We start from the raw sequence: 13528 nt of genomic DNA, 5'->3' as shown, positions 1-13528 counted from the left end.
TGGTATGTTGTTGTTCAGCTTCATTAGTTACACTGTGTATCCTTCGCTATTCTCTAACCCCTCCCCCTCTGATGGACAGTGGCAGCCGTGTGCACCATCGACAAGATTCACTGCGGGAACTCACCGAGGTTCCTCAGGCAGCACCTTCCAAACCCACGGCCACCACCATCTAGAAGGACAAGAGCAGCAGATACCTGGGATCGCCCCCACCTGGAGGTTCCCCTCCAAGTCACTCCCCATCCTGACTGAGAATTATATCGGCCGTTCCTTCAGTGTCGCCGGCTCCAAATCCTGGCGCTCCCTCCCTAACAGCACGGTGGGTGTACCTACACCTCCGGGAATGCAGCGGCTTCAAGACGGCAGCTCAGCACCACCTTGTCAAGGGGCAATTAGGGATGGGCAATAAACTCTGGCCCAGCCGGTGATGCCCGCATCCGAGTAGGATTCTTTGTCCACCCAGCTGTGTGTTTCCCACCGATCGTTTGCTGACGGATTCCCTGTCGCTGCCGCTTGCCAATAGCAATTCCCATTGAAACCATCCCACGCTGCCAGGAAGCCGACCGGGGAGGGGGCGGGGAGGGGGCGGTGGGTGGTGGACGGGCTGCCGGCGGGGACCCGAGAATCCCGCTGCCAGAAAACAGCCGGAACATTCCGGCCCCCGTAAGGGAATTAAAAATAGGGTGCGATGCAGTAGGGTGTATGTGGCACACAGACGCTGACTGAGGGCAGGCGGTGGCATTCTCACTGGACTAGTAAACCTGAAACCCAGGGTAACGTTCTGGGGACCTGGGTTCAAATCCCGTCATTCCAGATAGTGAAATTTAAATTTAGTAAAATAAATCTGGAATTAAAAGCCTAATGATGACCATGAAACCATTAGCGATTGTCGTAAAATCCCATCTGGCTCACTGATGCCCTTGAGGGAAGGAAATCTGCCGTCCTTACCCGGTCTGGCCTACATGTGACTCCAGACCCACAGCAATGTGGTCGACTCTTAACTGCCCCCTCAAGGGCAATTAGGGATGGGCAATAAATGCTGGCCCAGCCTGCGACGCGTATTTGACACTGCTTAGCAATGATTGGCATTTTGCAGATGTGATTTGACACTGCTTAGCAATGATTGGCATTTTGCAGATGTGATTTGACACTGCTTAGCAATGATTGGCATTTTGCAGATGTTATTTGACACTGCTTAGCAATGATTGGCAGGTTTTAACTGTTCACCCACACTTCTGGACCAAGAGGTGTAATTTCTGAGTTGAGATTTCACTGAGGAATTCACTCTGGGGACACTCTGGGATTTCCCCTCTCGATTGAAGTGATTGTGTTGTGCTGTGGTCAGAATGCCGCGGGGATTGTTGGAATTCTGACCTCCTTACACCCCTCAGCGTTCCGCAGGGGATTATGATGGACGATGCGGAGGGTGGCGAGCGTTCTCGTTGCATCGGGTCACATGCATAATTTAGCTGCCCATTTACAAAAGCGCGGTAAAGCAGACGGGGATCTCACCTGCTCGTCCGCTTCATCTCGCGGAGCTCTCCCGGACGAGGAGAAATAAATCATTCCGATGGAAATCCAAAGCACTGGAACCGTTTCCGGCACTTAAAGCCACCAGAACTCTCCCGGAGAACCGAAGGGATCACCAAATTAATAATAATGAACCATTATTCTTCATCGGGGGGGGGGGTGTTGGCAGGGAGTGTTTAACACACAACACGCCCCATATCGCATCTTTCCTTCAAGGCTTCAGTCAGAATTCCTCAACTCAAATGTAGACAGGTGGAACCCGGCCTGGGCAATAACAGGCAGTGTCACACTGACACCCCATCACAGTCGCAGCTCTATTGACATTCTGCCCTTGACCCCTCCCTACTGAGTGTCTTAGAAAGTGACCAGCTCATCCACGCTCAGGATTGGTGATCGAGCCCGCGAGTGTGCGTTAGTGCAGCGTCTGACATTGATAGGCCCCTGTATTGCTTCTTACATCTCTCCTGAGCTGCCTCAGGCAGGCAGGTCAGTACAGGCCATTGGTTCCTCTGCAGATTCTCTGTGAGTTTGCAAATTCCGATCATCTTCCCGAGGTCAGAAAGACTGACAGGAGAAATCATTTCTTTTCTCTCTTTTGCAGCATATCTTTGAGGAGTTGTTAGGATGCTTTATGAAGTGTGTCAGGTGAAAACGCAATGCCTGAAATCAGGCTGGTGTAAATTAGGTACAAGATGGATTGTGCCAGAGATTTTACTCAAAGTAATTTCCACAGCTTAATGTGGGCTTTTAAACATTTCAGTGTCGATGAATAAACTGCATCGTAACGATTGTTTAACTGTTGGTGTGGAATGATTTCAAACTGCAATTGCAAACACACATTGACACACAGTCACACACACACAGACACACAGTCGCACATACAGACACACAATCACACACACACAGACATGCAGTCTCACACACACTGAAACACACACAGGCATACAGTTGCACACACGCTGACACACACACAGACACACAGTCGCTCAGACACAAAGTCGTGCACGCTCTGACATACACACAGACACACAGTCGCACACATTGTGAGACTGACACACACACTGACACCACACACACACTGACATACACAGATACTGACACAGTCACACACACTGACACACATGCACTGACATACAGTCACACTGACACACAGTCACACACACAGTGACGCACACTGTCACACACATACTGACGTGCAATAACACACATACACTCGCACACTGACACAGTCACACACATACTGACACACACATACTGACATACACACACACGCAGACACACACACACATGCAGACACAGATGCACACACCCACACTGGCACACAAAAACACGCACATACACACTGACACAGAAACACTGGCACACACAGGCTGACACACATGCGCACTCACACACAACATAGGTACAAACACACTGGCACACAGACACACACACTGACACAGTTGCACACACTGACATGCAGACTAACATACTGACACACACATGCACTGCCAAACACATAATCGCATACACACCCAGACACACACACACTGACGCACACACAGATGTACACACACAGATGCACACTGACGCACACACAGTGACACATACACAAAAACACACAATGACACATAACAACTGACACACACTGGCATACACAGGCTGGCACACACATGCACTGACACACAAACACAGGTATACACACACTGACATACACAGAGACACTGACACACATACAGATACACACACCACACATACAGACACCCACACACTGCTGCTGATGTACAGGCACACTCTGACACATGTACACATACAGGTATACACACATAGTACACAAACACATGCACACACAGACACAGGTACACACAGCCACATGTACATAGAAAAGGTACACACAAACAGGCACACATGTATACAGAGACACAGGTACACAAACAGACACCGTTACACACACAAAAAGGTGCACACTCACACAGGCACACACACATACAAAAACAAACACAAGTACACATAAAGACACAGGTGCACCTAACACAGACACAGGTACATATATACGCACTCACACAGTCACACTTAGAAACACACACACAGGTATATGCACACTGACACACAGGTACACACCACACATAAAGGTACACACACAGACTGACACACAAAGGCGCAGGTACACCCATAGAACATTACAGCGCAGTACAGGCCCTTCGGCCCTCGATGTTGCGCCGACCTGTGAAACCACTCTAAAGCCCATCTACACTATTCCCTTATCGCCCATATGTTTATCCAATGACCATTTGAATGCCCTTAGTGTTGGCGAGTCCACTACTGTTGCAGGCAGGACATTCCACACCCTTACTACTCTCTGAGTAAAGAACCTAACTCTGCCATCTGTCCTATATCTATCTCCCCTCAATTTAAAGCTATGTCCCCTTGTGCTAGACATCACCATCTGAGGAAAAGGCTCTCACTGTCCACCCTATCTAATCCTCTGATCATCTTGTATGCCTCAATTAAGTCACCTCTTAACCTTCTTCTCTCTAACGAAAACAGCCTCAAGTCCCTCAGCCTTCCCTCATGAGATCTTCCCGCCATACCAGGCAACATTCTGGTAAATCTCCTCTGCACCCTTTCCAGTGCTTCCACATCCTTCCTATAATGCGGCGACCAGAATTGCACGCAATACTCCAAATGCGGCTGCACCAGAGTTTTGTACAGCTGCAACATGACCTCATGGCTCCGAAACTCAATCTCTCTACCAATAAAAGCTAACACACCGTATGCCTTCTTAACAGCCCTCTCAACCTGGGTGGCAACTTTCAGTGATCTATGTACATGGACACCGATATCGCTCTGCTCATCCACACTGCCAAGAATCTTACCATTTGCCCAGTACTCTGTCTTCCTGTTGTTCCTTCCAGAATGAACTATCTCACACTTTTCTGCATTGAACTCCATTTGCCACCTCTCAGCCCAGAGCTGCAGCTTATCTATGTCCCTCTGTAACTTGTAACATCCTTCCGCACTGTCCACAACTCCACCAACTTTAGTGTCATCGGCAAATTTACTCACCCATCCTTCTACGCCATCCTCCAGGTCATTTATAAAAATGACAAACAGCAGTGGCCACAAAACAGAGCCTTGTGGTCCACCACTAGTAACTGGACTCCAGCCTGAACATTTCCCATCAACCACCACCCTTTGCCTTCTTCCAGCTAGCCAATTTCTGATCCAAACTGCTAAATCACCCTGAATCCCATGCCTCTGTATTTTCTGCAATAGCCTACCGTGGGGAACCTTATCAAATGCTTTACTGAAATCCATATACACCACATCAACTGCTTTACCCTCATCCACCTATTTGGTCACCCTCTCAAAGAACTCAAGAAGGTTTGTGAGGCACAACCTACCCTTCACAAAACCGTGTTGACTATCTCTAATTAAATTATTCCTTTCCAGATGATTGTACACCCAATCTCTTATCAAACTTTCCAAGACTTTGCCCACAACAGAAGTAAGGCTCACTGGTCTATAGTTACCGGGGTTGTCTCTACTCCCCTTCTTGAACAAGGGGACAACATTTGCTATCCTCCAGTCTTCTGGCACTATTCCTGTAGACAATGATGACATAAAGATCAAAGCCAAAGGCTCAGCAATCTCCTCCCTAGCTTCCCATAGAATCCTAGGATAAATCCCATCTGGCCCAGGGGACTTATCTATTTTCACACTTTCCAGATTTGCTAACACCTCCTCCTTATGAACCTCAAGCCCTTCTAGTCTAGTAGCCTGTATCTCAGTATTCTCCTCGACAACATTGTCTTTTTCCTGTGTGAATACTGACGAAAAATATTAATTTAACACCTCTCCTAAATCCTTGGACTCCACGCACAACTTCCCACTACTGTCCTTGACTGGACCCACTCTTACCCTAGTCATTCTTTTATTCCTAACATATCTATAGAAAGCTTCAGGGTTATCCTTGATCCTACCTGCCAAAGACTTCTCATGTCCCCTCCTGGCTCTTCTTAGCTCTCTCTTTAGGTCCTTCCTAGCTAACTTGTAACTCTTGAGCACCTTAACTGAACCTTCACGTCTCATCTTTACATAAGCCCCCTTCTTCCTCTTTGAAGTGATTCAACTACTTTAGTAAACCATGGTTCCCTCGCTCGACCACTTCCACCCTGCCTGACAGGGACATACTTATCAAGGACACGCAGTAGCTGTTCCTTGAACCAGCTCCACATTTCAATAGTGCCCATCCCCTGCAGTTTCCCTCCCCATCCTATGCATCCTAAGTCTTGCCTTATCGCATCATAATTGCCTTTCCCCCAGTTATAACTCTTGCCCTGCAGTATATACCTATCCTTTTCCATCGCTAAAGTAAACGTAATCGAATTGTGGTCACTATCACCAAAGTGCTCACCTACCTCCAAATCTCACACCTGTCCAGGTTCATTTCCCAGTACCAAATCTTATATGGCCTCGCCTCTTGTTGGCCTATCTACACACTGTGTCAGGAAACCCTCCTGCACACATTGGACAAAAAAGGACCCATCTAACGTGCTCGAACAATAGCGTTTCCAGTCAATATTTGGAAAGTTGAAGTCCACCATAATAACTACCCTGTTACTTTCGCTCCTATCCAGAATCATCTTTGCAATCCTTGCCCGTACATCTCTGGAACTTTTCGGAGACCTATAGAAAACTTTCAGCAGGGTGACCTCTCCTTTCCTGTTTCTGACCTCAGCCCATACTACCTCAGTAGACGAGTCCTCATCGAACGTCTTTCTGCCACCGTAATACTGTCCTTGACTAACAATGCCACCCCTCCTCTTATTCCACCTTCTGTGAGCTTACTGAAATATCTAAACTCCGGCACATGTAACAACCATTCCTGTCCCTGCTCTATCCATGTCTCCAAATCGTCACAACATCGAAGTCCCAGGTACCAACCCATGCAGCAACTTCACCCACCTTATTTCGGATGCTCCTGGCATTGAAGAAGACACACTTTAAACCACCTTCCTGCCGGTACACTCCTGCAACTTTGAAACCTTACTCATGACCTCACTACTCTCAACCTCCTTCTACTGGAGCTACAATTCAGGTTCCCAATCCCCTGCTGAACTAGTTTAAACCCTCCCAAAGAGCATTAGCAAATTTCCCCCCAGGGTATTGGTACCCCTCTGGTCCAGGTGTAGACCATCCCGTTTGTAGAGGCCCCACCTACCCCAGAATGAGCCCCAATTGTCCAGAAATCTGAAACCCTCCCTCCTGCACCATCCCTGTAGCCACGTGTTCAACTCCTCTCTCTCTCCCTATTCCCCGTCTCGCTAGCACGTAGTACGGGTAACAAGCCAGAGATAATAACTGTGTTTGTTCTCGATCTAAGTTTCCACTCTAGCTCCCTGAATTCCTGCCTTACATCCCTATCCCTTTTCCTACCTATGTCGTTGGTGCCTATGTGGACCACGACTTGGGGCTGCTCCCCCTCCCCCTTAAGGATCCCGAAAACACGATCCGAGACATTGCGGACCCTGGCACCTGGGAGGCAACACACCAACCGCGAGTCTCTCTCGTTCCCACAGAACCTCCTATCTATCCCCCTAACTATGGAGTCTCCAATGACTAATGCTCTACTCCTCTCCCCCCTTCCCTTCTGAGCAACAGGGACAGACTCTGTGCCAGAGACCTGTACCCCATGGCTTACCCCGGTAAGTGTCCCCCCACAACAGTATCCAAAGCGGTATACTTGTGACGAATGTGATATAAAATAGTTACTTTAGAGTTACTAGTTAATGTAATGTAGAAATAAGCCACTTTGATTCTTGCAGTTAGGGACAAAGGAATTTGAGACCGCATGGAAAAAGCAGGAAGAGGTGTGTCTATGAGAGTAATGCTGCATTGATAGGGGCCAGAGAAAGGGATTGGAAGTGAGTCAATCAGAATAGATCGAACAGGTCAGGAGGGACATAGGCTGACCTATGTCCGTCGAGTATGTGAAACTTGATACCATTTGAATTGATTTTGCAGAGATCCCTTTGTCTTTTAGTTCAGTCGTTTTCTGGGATGTAAGAGGCTGGATGTCTCTTACGTTTCTGTAAGATGATTCAAGCTTGCAAGCTAAATAAATAACTTCTGTTTACGTGCGAATCCGTCTCAACTTTTATTGAGGCCAGACTGACAGAGAAAGAAATTTGGAGATCTACATTTGGTGCCGAAAACCGGGATTTCTCTGGGCGATCCTGATCCAACTGCGAAATCAGAATTAGACTGATTATGAACAGGAAGATGGGGAACAAAGGGCCCTCAATGTAGAACTGGAAAACGACCGTGCATTGATTGTTCCCCTCTTCTTATCGTCTGATTAGTCTGGTCACTCGCGGTTGGCACAGAAAGACCGCCTCGACGAAATCACAGGTCAGTCTGGGGATTAGCACTTTAATTGATGGGATTTCATATTGTTGTTTCGGCTTGGGTTAGGGTTTTGGGCTGATGGGACTTTAATAATGAAGGTTCAGTCTATTATCAGGGTTCAGAGGCTGATGGGACTTAATTAATGAAGGTTCAGTCTATTATCAGGGTTCAGAGGCTGATGGGACTTAATTAATGAAGGTTCAGTCTATTATCAGGGTTCAGAGGCTGATGGGACTTAATTAATGAAGGTTCAGTCTATTATCAGGGTTCAGAGGCTGATGGGACTTAATTAATGAAGGTTCAGTCTATTATCAGGGTTCAGAGGCTGATGTGACTTAATTAATGAAGGTTCAGTCCAGTATAACTGTTTTTAAATCTGAAGATGGTTCAACTCTATGTGTGAGTGTTTTAAATATATAGTTGATTAAGCTAAAATTGTCTCCTTGGACTGTAAAGTTCCGAGGTCTAGTTGAGATTGTGAGGAATGCTGCATATTGGTTGAAGCAGAAGTCTCTCAAAGGGTTAACAGCAGCAGGCGGAGTTGAAAACAGACAGTGCTTCTCACTCAGGCTTTGAGATAACAGCAGCAGCCGTAGTGTAATCGGATACCTTTCCTTTGAGTCAGTGAACACCAGCAAAGTTACGTTTTGAATTAATTAAAGGAAACCAGTGGGTTTCTCCACCTCTTTGATAAAAGTTATTATTTTCGAAAGCAATTGATTGAAATTGCCAGAATCTTAAATTTTACTTACTTGAAATAAGGTTTATCTCATTTTATCTGGAGATTAATAGAAACTTAAAGAAGATCATGGACACCATTTTAAAAAGTGTCAATCTGGAGATGATAGTTGATTTTGCTAATACTTATGATAGTTGATTTTGCTAATACTTATGTGTATGTAAAAGAAAAAAAACTTGTTAAAAGAAAAATTGTTAAGATAAAGAAATAATTAAGTTGTAAATGTTATACAAGGTTGTGTTAAGCAAATTGTAAATTTAGTTCTGAGTTGAGATCAGAGCTAAGCTTGCAAGTTGCAGTAATTCAATTTGAATTTTCAAACATTTTTAAGTTTTAAAAAAAAAGAGAGCAAATAGAGAAAAGAAGGACACAGATCTTGAATGCGTTGAATAGCACATTTCAAAGGCCCATAAATCTTTCTGTTATCTTAGACCTAAAACCTAGGAAGATTGACGAGCCATAGGAATTTCTGGGGCGTTTTAATGAAATCTACCGGGGGCAGTCAGGCGATTTGCTCTATCAAAATGGTCAGAATTCCCCTCAATACTGTGCTATGTTAATGCATTGCCTACCACCTTCTGTGGTTACTGCTGTGAAATGTAATAACATGAATTGGACAGAGAACGACCCTTCCCAGATGGCAAGGGCAGTCAGATTTTACTGGAAGGAGGGTGTAGGCCAAGAAGGAGGCTCAGTTACAAAGGTTAAGACTGAGTATGTAATGAAAAAGGATGATCTGCGATCCCAACAAGCGGCAGAAATGGTAGTTTACCAGCAGGAGCTCCAATATAGTGACTTTGGGTGGATGGATCAGCGAAGAGGAGGATGAGACAACAGTGCTATATTTCTATCACCCCCCAGTGGTGGACGTTAGACATTGAACAGTCACTGCATCACGTTACCCTGGCCTATGACAGAACTGGACGAAACAGGGAGTTGGAGGACAAATACCGGCCATTACTTGAGACCGAATGGCCAGTCAAGGTTACAGCCACAGTCACGGGAAAAGAAGGTACAGCCGATTTTGTTACAATATCACCACATTTATGGCCACAGTCAGCTTCGGTAAGCCCTCATATTACACGTCAGGTCCATGACCAGTACCATGCCAGGGATATGGGGCGAATGGTCAGCATCTTACTGCAGCTCGTCAGAATAGGTATGAGATATACCTTTTGAACAATCCACGTCTGACATTTAAATACTGTACCACTATCAATCCAGCCTGTTTTCTTAGTGGTCCCCCTGTCCATGAAGACATACCTGGCCACGACTGTTTAGCCTTGATTCAGGAAACTACCACAATAAGGGGCGATTTGAGTGACATTTCGTCAGAACAACCTGACATGATTATGTGTGGTCAAATATCCCACCGGGGTTTAGTTAATGACCTACTGCAGGCCCTCCTTCTGCCAGCGCAGATTTCCATTATTAAATGCGCTGCCCACACGAATGGTACAACCCCAGTTGACGTTGGTAATGAACGAGCAGATTGTGCAGCGCGCACAGCCGCACAAATTCAGCAAGTGATGGTGCCTAAAATGTTAAGTCAGACTAAACGATCTACTATGAATGTGTCTGCTTCTGACAAGCCAATGGCAACCATCCAAGACGTCATAAGGTTACAGGAGGACGCTCCTGAGAGTGATAAACAAATGTGGAAACGGTTAGGTTGTACATATGATTCTGTTTCCTCTTTATGGACCACGCCAGCACATCAGACTTGTATGTCTGATGTACTGGCTTTATGGGTCATCGAATGTGTACACTTTGCAACTCATTGTGGGGCTCGAGGGACTAGTGATTTGTTGCTGGACACTTGGTGGCACCCTAAAATGCAGGGGTTGGCCCAAAGTATCAGTAATTGGTGTTTGATTTGTCAGCAATATAACACCGGAAAAGGTATCCCTTGTGGGAAGGGGCAAACCCCGTTGCCCAGTGGTCCCTTTGAGACGCTCCAAATGGATTACATTGAGTTGGAAAGGTGTCAATGTTACAAATATGTTTTGGTCATTGTGGATGTGTTCAGCAGATGGGTCGAGGCGTATCCGACTATCTATAGTAAAGCTGCTACTGTGGTTAAAGTCTTGATGAGGGAAATCATTCCCCGGTACGGTATACCAGCTCAGTTAAGTTCTGATAATGGGCCTCATTTTATTGGACAAATTAACAAGGAGTTTTGCTCCCAGTTGGGCATACGCCAGCAGTTACACTGTGCTTACAGACCGCAGGCAGCCGGGGTGGTTGAGAGACACAATCAGACCCTCAAAACTAAATTGGCTAAATTAAGAGCAGACACGGGACTGACATGGCTTAAGTTGCTCCCCGTTGCCCTCTTCCAGCTGCGGGTTACACCTGCGGGACCAGCCCGGCTCTCTCCCGCCGAGATTCTTTATGGCAGGCCTCTTAGAACTCCTTGGAGCCTGCAGGTTCCCAGACGGGTTCAGTTTCATCAGATGACTGAAGAAATGACCACCTATGTTCTAGCCCTTACGCAAGTGCTCAAGGAACTCCATGGCCCAGTCCGTGCGGCTCACCAGCCATTGCCCCAGTACCTAGCTCACTTTCAGTCCAGCCCGGTAGTTATGTCATGGTCAAAAATTGGACTAGGAAGGGGTCGGAGCCGCGATGGGACGGGCCCTTCCAAGTTCTCCTTACCACCCCCACAGCAGTTAAAGTGGAGGGGCGAAGTGCTTGGGTCCACCTACATCACTGTAAATTGAGTCCATCTCCACTACTGTAAAAGGTCGGATACTAACCTGCCTCCCTTCTCCAGTGCTATTTTACAGGTGTGGAGCATGATGGAGTGGCTACGCATCGTCTGTCTGATATTTGGCCTCACTTCGCTTGGCGTGTTATTGGCGATGGACATGGAAAAGGGGAATATTATGTATCTGTGTAGCCCCAACCAATCTACAAGGATACATCACCTATGCAAAGGTGATGTCCTTCACTGCCCCCATATACGAGGACATGGTATCGACTCATGGAAGGTCATCAAAGTTAAGGAGAATGCGGGAGTCATGAAGCAGCTGCACCGGTCCCGGCGATGGGAAGGGAACATTATATGGACATTGCCTTGTTTTTGGAATACATGTAAATTTGATTTTGGATGTGTTAAAAGTGGTACAATAAAGGTAACATCAGGCTGTCAGAAGAGTGTAGGAAGAGACCATGAGAAAGAGAAAGGGACTAGAGAGAGGACGGGGCGTGTGAGAAGGGAAGTACAGCTAGAACGTAGGTTACCGGGAGATGCACTTAAGTTAATTAAAGGCCAAACTGAGGAAAACCCGGGTAGTATGAATCTCTTCTACCAGATTTACCACCGTCTGTATGGCCAGGGACGGGTTGTCTGCTACCCAAACCCCGCAGCGGTGTCTAGGTTATTTTCTGTTTCACCGCTTTGGGGCACTCCCCAAACGGTGGTTCATTGTCAGCGTTCCGAGCCATTGCCCGAGCACGTCACTCTTCCTTACGATCCGGATTCAGCACCACCGGCTATTTGCCTTCCCCTCCCTCGGGATAATTCCCATTCACAGTACGATAGGCTGCGACGGTGGAGGGCGTACATACCTAGCCACTTCACTCCCAATAGGGATTCCCGGTCGTACGAGAATTGCTTCAGCAGTGAAGGATATGGCTGTTTGCTGGTAGAGATGGACACAAATATAACATGTCTGTTTCCCACCTGTACGGACAGGAGGTGCCATATCACCCAGGCGTCTGGCCAATGCGTTTGTTATAGCACCACTTGCGTTCCATTGAACGCCGGCCTCCAGCTCCTTTGTGGCTGGGCGAATGTCTCTCATATCACTGTTGGGAATAGGGCTTTCCGCATTGCTGGGCGGCCCGAATGGGCATTTCAAAATTGGATAAACTGGGCTACTGGGAGGTCCTTACGCAACCGATATGCTGATTGTGATGCTAGTCTCCACACGGAACAAGGATACTACTTTTTATTTAATGGTACGGCGACCAACGTTTTGTCACCCCTATTTCCCCGCCGAATTGCTATAGGGACTCTAGTCCCTACCACAGTCCCCTGCCCTTCGGCGTGGAACCTGCATAATCAGTTAGCACGCCGGGCAGTCTCTGCTGAATTTTGCGAGAACTGGAAAAAACCTCAGGTTCTTGCACCCAACCGGGGCCACTCAGCCGGGTGGGGCATTCTGAGCGTATTGACACTGGGAGGTGTGGGGGGTTCCTTGGCTGTTAGTGATCGGAATTATTTTATTTGCGGCCTTACCATCTTGGGAAATGAAACCTTGGGAGCCCTCGGGGCAATAACTAAGGAGTTGTCTCAGCTACGGTTGTTTGCAATGCAGAACCGGTATGCTCTTGACTATCTTCTGGCCCGTGAGGGTGGGGTATGCGCCATAGTACAGGGCAAGTGTATCATGGGTGTTCAGGACTTGACCGCTATCATTACTAAATTTATGGATCGCATACGGGATCACTTGGACGGGATGCAGGATCCTGACTCTTGGGGTAACTGGGGATCTGGAGGATGGAAGGACTGGTTGATAAATATGGCCATGTATCTAGTGGTAGCTATCGGCTGCATCTTTGTGGGCCTGGCCATCCTTAAATGTGTGATGGGTAGAATGCGGGGTGCACTAGATCAGATCACCGCCCCAATCACCGAGAAAAAAAATGTAACTGTTAAAATCCATGAGGGTGAGGCAGATGAAGGGGGGCTAAGACAGGAATTGGAAATGCAGCGACGGATCTTTTTAGATGAGGACCCGTAGCTATAGATTGGATAGTTCGGTTATCATGGAATGATAAAAGGAGGGAATGACGAATGTGATATAAAATAGTTACTTTAGAGATACTAGTTAATGTAATGTAGAAATAAGCCACTTTGATTCT

This window comes from Scyliorhinus torazame, chromosome 14, assembly GCF_047496885.1.
Source record: "Scyliorhinus torazame isolate Kashiwa2021f chromosome 14, sScyTor2.1, whole genome shotgun sequence".
NCBI lineage: Eukaryota > Metazoa > Chordata > Chondrichthyes > Carcharhiniformes > Scyliorhinidae > Scyliorhinus > Scyliorhinus torazame.
The sequence above is the reverse complement of the archived record's forward strand: the minus strand, read 5'-3'. Positions refer to the sequence as shown.